Genomic DNA, 8856 nt, shown 5'->3' on the forward strand with positions numbered 1-8856 from the left:
AAAAGACTCTGATCACTGTGAACTTAGTACAAAGTCCATATGCTGGGTGAATCTGCCTCTGTGTGTGTGTGTGTGTGTGTGCGTGCGTGTGTGTGTGTGAGTGTGTGTGAGTGTGTGTGTGTCTGTGTGTGAGTGTGTGTGTGTGTATCTGTGTGTGTGTGTGTGTGTGTGTGTATCTGTGTGTGTGTCTGTGTGTGTGAGTGTGTGTGTGTGTGTCAGTGTGTGTGTGTGTGTGTATATCTGTGTGTGTGTGTCAGTGTGTGTGTGTGTGTGTGTGTGTATATCTGTGTGTGTGTGTCAGTGTGTGTGTGAGTGTGTGTGTGTGTGTGTGTGTGTGTATATCTGTGTGTGTGTGTCAGTGTGTGTGTCAGTGTGTGTGTGTGTGCGTGCGTGCGTGCGTGCGTGAGTGCGTGCGCGTGTGTCAGTCAGTCAGTATGTATATCCCCTCTAGTCACTGCTGTATACATAACTGTACTGTTAGGGTTCCTATTTATCTATTTTATAATGTAATATATTTTTTTCAAAGTTTTGGCAGAGCAATATCGTAAAATTTCTAAAAGTCTAATGCAAAAAAAAGTCGTGACCGAAGGGGATGTAGCGTCCTTTATGAACAAGCGTCCCAGGTCGCTTTACTAGAATATAACCGACTACAGCTCTCAACTGCTTGCTAAGAAAAGTTTCAAATGTTCAGTAATACTAATGCAGCTGTCTCATCTGTTTTAGCTTGAGCTCTTAAATTCAGATGAGATGTAACTCCAGTAATACTAATGCATCAGTCTTCTTATCTAGTTTAGTTTCAAGCATGTTGTTAATATGATTCCGGATATAAATCCAAGTGTCTAAAGTCTAACGAGACCAAACACACATACATAAGAGACTTTATCTTTGCACTCACTGCATTTATCTGAGGTGTTACTCTTAGAAAAACAAAGCATTCCTGCAGCTTTCCCAGTCTTTTCTAATGTCAATACTGTGCATTTACTGTAGTTTACCCTGCTTTCTTTATTGATAAGGTTTACCTCTATGCTTTACAATGCTTTCACTGTGCTTTATTACACTTTGCTATGCTGCTACTAAAGTAAACTTTTATAAGGGTTAGTTTACCATAGTTTGATTTTGAATATGCTTTACCAGACCTCTCTGTGCTTTACAATGCTTCCCTATGCTTTACCAGACCTCTCTGTGCTTTACAATGCTTCCCTATGCTTTACCAGACCTCTCTGTGCTTTACAATGCTTCCCTATGCTTTACCAGACCTCTCTGTGCTTTACAATGCTTCCCTATGCTTTACCAGACCTCTCTGTACTTTACAATGCTTCCCTATGCTTTACCAGACCTCTCTGTGCTTTACAATGCTTCCCTATGCTTTACCAGACCTCTCTGTGCTTTACAATGCTTCCCTATTCTTTACCAGACCTCTCTGTGCTTTACAATGCTTCCCTATGCTTTACCAGACCTCTCTGTGCTTTACAATGCTTCCCTATGCTTTACCAGACCTCTCTGTGCTTTACAATGCTTCCCTGTGCTTTACCAGACCTCTCTGTACTTTACAATGCTTCCCTATGCTTTACCAGACCTCTCTGTGCTTTACAATGCTTCCCTATGCTTTACCAGACCTCTCTGTGCTTTACAATGCTTCCCTATGCTTTCCCAGACCTCTCTGTGCTTTACAATGCTTCCCTATACTTTCCCAGACCTCTCTGTGCTTTACAATGCATCCCTATGCTTTACCAGACCTCTCTGTGCTTTACAATGCTTCCCTATGCTTTACCAGACCTCTCTGTGCTTTACAATGCTTCCCTATGCTTTACCACACCTCTCTGTGCTTTACAATGCTTCCCTATGCTTTACCAGACCTCTCTGTGCTTTACAATGCTTCCCTATGCTTTACCAGACCTCTCTGTGCTTTACAATGCTTCCCTATGCTTTACCAGACCTCTCTGTGCTTTACAATGCTTCCCTATGCTTTACCAGACCTCTCTGTGCTTTACAATGCTTCCCTATTCTTTACCAGACCTCTCTGTGCTTTACAATGCTTCCCTATGCTTTACCAGACCTCTCTGTGCTTTACAATGCTTCCCTATGCTTTACCAGACCTCTCTGTGCTTTACAATGCTTCCCTGTGCTTTACCAGACCTCTCTGTGCTTTACAATGCTTCCCTATGCTTTACCAGACCTCTCTGTGCTTTACAATGCTTCCCTATGCTTTACCAGACCTCTCTGTGCTTTACAATGCTTCCCTATGCTTTCCCAGACCTCTCTGTGCTTTACAATGCTTCCCTATACTTTCCCAGACCTCTCTGTGCTTTACAATGCTTCCCTATGCTTTACCAGACCTCTCTGTGCTTTACAATGCTTCCCTATGCTTTACCAGACCTCTCTGTGCTTTACAATGCTTCCCTATGCTTTACCAGACCTCTCTGTGCTTTACAATGCTTCCCTATGCTTTACCAGACCTCTCTGTGCTTTACAATGCTTCCCTATGCTTTACCAGACCTCTCTGTGCTTTACAATGTTTCCCTATGCTTTACCAGACCTCTCTGTGCTTTACAATGCTTCCCTATGCTTTACCAGACCTCTCTGTGCTTTACAATGCTTCCCTATGCTTTACCAGACCTCTCTGTGCTTTACAATGCTTCCCTATGCTTTACCAGACCTCTCTGTGCTTTACAATGCTTCCCTATGCTTTACCATACCTCTCTGTGCTTTACAGTGCTTCCCTATGCTTTACCAGACCTCTCTGTGCTTTACAATGCTTCCCTATGCTTTACAATGCTTTCACTGTGCTATGCTTTTACTATGGGAAACTTTTATAAGGGTACATTTAAACATTAACTGAATATATTGTTTCAATGAAGGACTTCTGTTTTAATATTTATAACTCTTGTATTTATTAATGACGTTTTATTTATTTATTATTTTCATATTCTTAAATATTGTATTTAATCACATCCTGATGTAACTATCACTATTTAATCATATCCTGATGTAACTATCACTGTTATCTGCTGTATTATTGAATTGTATTTATCTTGCTCTTATTGTATTATTACTTGTATTGTAACACTTGAAATGTATTTGCTTACGATTGTAAGTCGCCCTGGATAAGGGTGTCTGCTAAGAAATAAATAATAATAATAATAATAATAATTGTTGATTTATTCTGTAATAGCTTTTGTATGGTATTGTTTACCTGAGCATTTAGTTAACAACTTTTTAATTAAATTTATCAGCAATAGAAATTGTAATATAAAAAATACAATTTAAAGTTCTTGAAATTACCAAGAGACCGTTACTGGTGAATCTCAAAGTGAAGGCTGATTTGTCAGGTTTTAACAAACTTGTTATTTTTGGTTTTTATGAGTGTTTATTAAAAAAAACAGGTGAAAATCAGTGAAAATAATTCATTTCAGTTTTTCAGGTAAATATCAGGGATAAAACTCAGGGAAGGTCAGAAAAGCAGCTGCTTCTATTCTCTGAATGTAAACTGTGTAAAGCAGGTGGAGATAACCTGTATCAGGTGTGTACAAATGGATACGCTGAAACTATTACACTAAAACGATATCTTTATTAACATAAATGTATGTACTGAATGTAATCTCATGGATTGTCTTGGTGTAAATCAGTATTTTCATGTGCTTGAGTTCAGCCATATTTTGGCTGAAAATGTGTATATACCGACCTATAGATTTTGTAAAACCTGGGAGTCCTTCAGTTGAAATCTGTAAACTCACAATAAAGAGTGTTTTAAAATCGATACGATGGGTCGCTCATGTATAGTATAGTGATATAGCACACTGAACATGTGTTTATAGCTTTTGTTGAGGTCAATTTGAATTCCTTTTTAAAATAGGAGGCTTGGTGGTCCAGTGGTGAAAGAAAGGAGCTTCTTACCAGAAAGTTCTGGGTTCAATCCCAGCTCAGCCACTGAGTCACTGGGCTGCGTGACCCTGAGCAAGTCACTTAACCTCCTTGCACTCTGTCCTTCAGACGAGATGTAAAACAAACAAGGCCTTATTGGACGTGTCTCTGCAGCAGCAGTTGTGATGCACAGTTCACCCCCAAGTCTCTGTAAGTCACTTGGGATAAAAGTGGCTATTAAATAATAATAATCAATTCTCATTCTAAACTCAGTCCTTTTGAACTGGCAGTTAAAGGGTTTGGTTGCAAACTAAAGGATAGATTCTCAAAGATATTTACCCCACAATGTCATCAGTGTGATGTTTTCAGATAGTAAAACCACACCCCTGATTAAAGTTAGATGAGAGACAAACAACCCGGAGCGTGTGTGCAGTGCGAAGAGGTGTCCTATAGTTCTAGAATTGACAACAATATTGTTCTTTCTGACAACAATAATGTTAGTAGCAATTTGGGTAGATAGATGTGAAGTTATGGATGGTGTGTCTGTTTGCTATCTGTATGCCTGTGTCTGTGTGTCTGTCTGTGACTGTACAGTATGTGTATCTGCCTGTGTCTGTGTGTCTGTCTGTGAATGTACAGTATGTGTCTCTGCCTGTGTCTGTGTGTCTCTCTGTGACTGTACAGTATGTGTATCTGCCTGTGTCTGTGTGTCTGTCTGTGAATGTACAGTATGTGTCTCTGCCTGTGTCTGTGTGTCTGTCTGTGAATGTACAGTATGTGTCTCTGCCTGTGTCTGTGTGTCTGTCTGTGAATGTACAGTATGTGTCTCTGCCTGTGTCTGTGTGTCTGTCTGTGAATGTACAGTATGTGTGTCTCTCTCTGTACTCTGTCTGTGTGTCTGTCTGTGAATGTACAGTATGGGTGTCTCTCTCTTTACTCTGTCTGTGTGTCTGTCTGTGAATGTACAGTATGTGTATCTGTACTCTGCCTGTGTCTGTCTGTGAATGTACAGTATGTCTCTCTCTCTCTGTACTCTGTCTGTGTGTCTGTCTGTGAATGTACAGTATGTGTCTCTCTCTCTGTACTCTGCCTGTGTGTCTGTCTGTGAATGTACAGTATGTGTATCTGTACTCTGCCTGTGTCTGTCTGTGAATGTACAGTATGTCTCTCTCTCTCTGTACTCTCTGTGTGTCTGTCTGTGAATGTACAGTATGTGTCTCTCTCTCTGTACTCTGTCTGTGTGTCTGACTGTGAATGTACAGTATGTGTCTCTCTCTCTGTACTCTGTCTGTGTGTCTGTCTGTGAATGTACAGTATGTGTATCTGTACTCTGCCTGTGTCTGTCTGTGAATGTACAGTATGTGTCTCTCTCTCTGTACTCTGTCTGTGTGTCTGTCTGTGAATGTACAGTATCCGTCTCTCTCTCTGTACTCTGTCTGTGTGTCTGTCTGTGAATGTACAGTATGTCTCTCTCTGTACTCTGCCTGTGTGTCTGTCTGTGAATGTACAGTATGTGTCTCTCTCTGTACTCTGTCTGTGTGTCTGTCTGTGAATGTACAGTATCCGTCTCTCTCTCTGTACTCTGTCTGTGTGTCTGTCTGTGAATGTACAGTATGTCTCTCTCTCTCTGTACTCTGCCTGTGTGTCTGTCTGTGAATGTACAGTATGTCTCTCTCTCTGTACTCTGCCTGTGTGTCTGTCTGTGAATGTACAGTATGTGTCTCTCTCTCTGTACTCTGTCTGTGTGTCTGTCTGTGAATGTACAGTATCCGTCTCTCTCTCTGTACTCTGTCTGTGTGTCTGTCTGTGAATGTACAGTATGTGTCTCTCTCTCTGTACTCTGTCTGTGTGTCTGTCTGTGAATGTACAGTATCCGTCTCTCTCTCTGTACTCTGTCTGTGTGTCTGTCTGTGAATGTACAGTATGTCTCTCTCTCTGTACTCTGTCTGTGAATGTACAGTATGTGTCTCTCTCTCTGTACTCTGTCTGTGTGTCTGTCTGTGAATGTACAGTATGTGTGTCTCTCTCTGTACTCTGTCTGTGTGTCTGTCTGTGAATGTACAGTATGTGTCTCTCTCTCTGTACTCTGCCTGTGTGTCTGTCTGTGAATGTACAGTATGTGTCTCTCTCTCTGTACTCTGTCTGTGTGTCTGTCTGTGAATGTACAGTATGTCTCTCTCTCTGTACTCTGTCTGTGTGTCTGTCTGTGAATGTACAGTATGTGTCTCTCTCTTTACTCTGCCTGTGTGTCTGTCTGTGAATGTACAGTATGTGTCTCTCTCTCTGTACTCTGTCTGTGTGTCTGTCTGTGAATGTACAGTATGTCTCTCTCTCTCTGTACTCTGTCTGTGTGTCTGTCTGTGAATGTACAGTATGTCTCTCTCTCTCTGTACTCTGTCTGTGTGTCTGTCTGTGAATGTACAGTATGTGTCTCTCTCTCTGTACTCTGTCTGTGTGTCTGTCTGTGAATGTACAGTATGTGTCTCTCTCTCTGTACTCTGTCTGTGTGTCTGTCTGTGAATGTACAGTATGTGTCTCTCTCTCTGTACTCTGTCTGTGTGTCTGTCTGTGAATGTACAGTATCCGTCTCTCTCTCTGTACTCTGTCTGTGTGTCTGTCTGTGAATGTACAGTATGTGTCTCTCTCTCTGTACTCTGTCTGTGTGTCTGTCTGTGAATGTACAGTATGTGTCTCTCTCTCTGTACTCTGTCTGTGTGTCTGTCTGTGAATGTACAGTATGTGTCTCTCTCTCTGTACTCTGTCTGTGTGTCTCTCTGTGAATGTACAGTATGTGTCTCTCTCTCTGTACTCTGTCTGTGTGTCTGTCTGTGAATGTACAATATGTGTCTCTCTCTCTATGTACTCTGTCTGTGTGTCTGTCTGTGAATGTACAGTATGTGTCTCTCTCTTTACTCTGCCTGTGTGTCTGTCTGTGAATGTACAGTATGTGTCTCTCTCTCTGTACTCTGTCTGTGTGTCTGTCTGTGAATGTACAGTATGTCTCTCTCTCTCTGTACTCTGTCTGTGTGTCTGTCTGTGAATGTACAGTATGTCTCTCTCTCTCTGTACTCTGTCTGTGTGTCTGTCTGTGAATGTACAGTATGTCTCTCTCTCTCTGTACTCTGTCTGTGTGTCTGTCTGTGAATGTACAGTATGTGTCTCTCTCTGTACTCTGTCTGTGTGTCTGTCTGTGAATGTACAGTATGCCTCTCTCTCTGTACTCTGTCTGTGTGTCTGTCTGTGAATGTACAGTATGTGTCTCTCTCTGTACTCTGTCTGTGTGTCTGTCTGTGAATGTACAGTATGTGTCTCTCTCTCTGTACTCTGTCTGTGTGTCTGTCTGTGAATGTACAGTATGTGTCTCTCTCTCTGTACTCTGTCTGTGTGTCTGTCTGTGAATGTACAGTATGTCTCTCTCTCTGTACTCTGTCTGTGTGTCTGTCTGTGAATGTACAGTATGTGTCTCTCTCTCTGTACTCTGTCTGTGTGTCTGTCTGTGAATGTACAGTATGTGTCTCTCTCTGTACTCTGCCTGTGTGTCTGTCTGTGAATGTACAGTATGTGTCTCTCTCTCTGTACTCTGTCTGTGTGTCTGTCTGTGAATGTACAGTATGTGTCTCTCTCTCTGTACTCTGTCTGTGTGTCTGTCTGTGAATGTACAGTATGTGTCTCTCTCTCTGTACTCTGTCTGTGTGTCTGTCTGTGAATGTACAGTATCCGTCTCTCTCTCTCTGTACTCTGTCTGTGTGTCTGTCTGTGAATGTACAGTATGTGTCTCTCTCTGTACTCTGTCTGTGTGTCTGTCTGTGAATGTACAGTATCCGCCTCTCTCTCTGTACTCTGTCTGTGTGTCTGTCTGTGAATGTACAGTATGTCTCTCTCTCTGTACTCTGTCTGTGTGTCTGTCTGTGAATGTACAGTATGTGTCTCTCTCTCTGTACTCTGTCTGTGTGTCTGTCTGTGAATGTACAGTATGTGTCTCTCTCTCTGTACTGTGTCTGTGTGTCTGTCTGTGAATGTACAGTATGTGTCTCTCTCTCTGTACTCTGTCTGTGTGTCTGTCTGTGAATGTACAGTATGTGTCTCTCTCTTTACTCTGTCTGTGTGTCTGTCTGTGAATGTACAGTATGTCTCTCTCTCTCTGTACTCTGTCTGTGTGTCTGTCTGTGAATGTACAGTATGTGTCTCTCTCTGTACTCTGTCTGTGTGTCTGTCTGTGAATGTACAGTATGTGTCTCTCTCTGTACTCTGTCTGTGTGTCTGTCTGTGAATGTACAGTATGTGTCTCTCTCTCTGTACTCTGTCTGTGTGTCTGTCTGTGAATGTACAGTATGTCTCTCTCTCTGTACTCTGCCTGTGTGTCTGTCTGTGAATGTACAGTATGTGTCTCTCTCTCTGTACTCTGTCTGTGTGTCTGTCTGTGAATGTACAGTATGTGTCTCTCTCTCTGTACTCTATCTGTGTGTCTGTCTGTGAATGTACAGTATGTGTCTCTCTCTGTACTCTGCCTGTGTGTCTGTCTGTGAATGTACAGTATGTCTCTCTCTCTCTGTACTCTGCCTGTGTGTCTGTCTGTGAATGTACAGTATGTGTCTCTCTCTCTGTACTCTGTCTGTGTGTCTGTCTGTGAATGTACAGTATGTCTCTCTCTCTGTACTCTGTCTGTGTGTCTGTCTGTGAATGTACAGTATGTGTCTCTCTCTCTGTACTCTGTCTGTGTGTCTGTCTGTGAATGTACAGTATCCGTCTCTCTCTCTGTACTCTGTCTGTGTGTCTGTCTGTGAATGTACAGTATGTCTCTCTCTCTGTACTCTGTCTGTGTGTCTGTCTGTGAATGTACAGTATGTGTGTCTCTCTCTGTACTCTGTCTGTGTGTCTGTTTGTGAATGTACAGTATGTGTCTCTCTCTCTGTACTCTGTCTGTGTGTCTGTCTGTGAATGTACAGTATGTGTCTCTCTCTCTGTACTCTGTCTGTGTGTCTGTCTGTGAATGTA

This window comes from Acipenser ruthenus, chromosome 60 (assembly GCF_902713425.1).
Source record: "Acipenser ruthenus chromosome 60, fAciRut3.2 maternal haplotype, whole genome shotgun sequence".
Classification (NCBI taxonomy): domain Eukaryota; kingdom Metazoa; phylum Chordata; class Actinopteri; order Acipenseriformes; family Acipenseridae; genus Acipenser; species Acipenser ruthenus.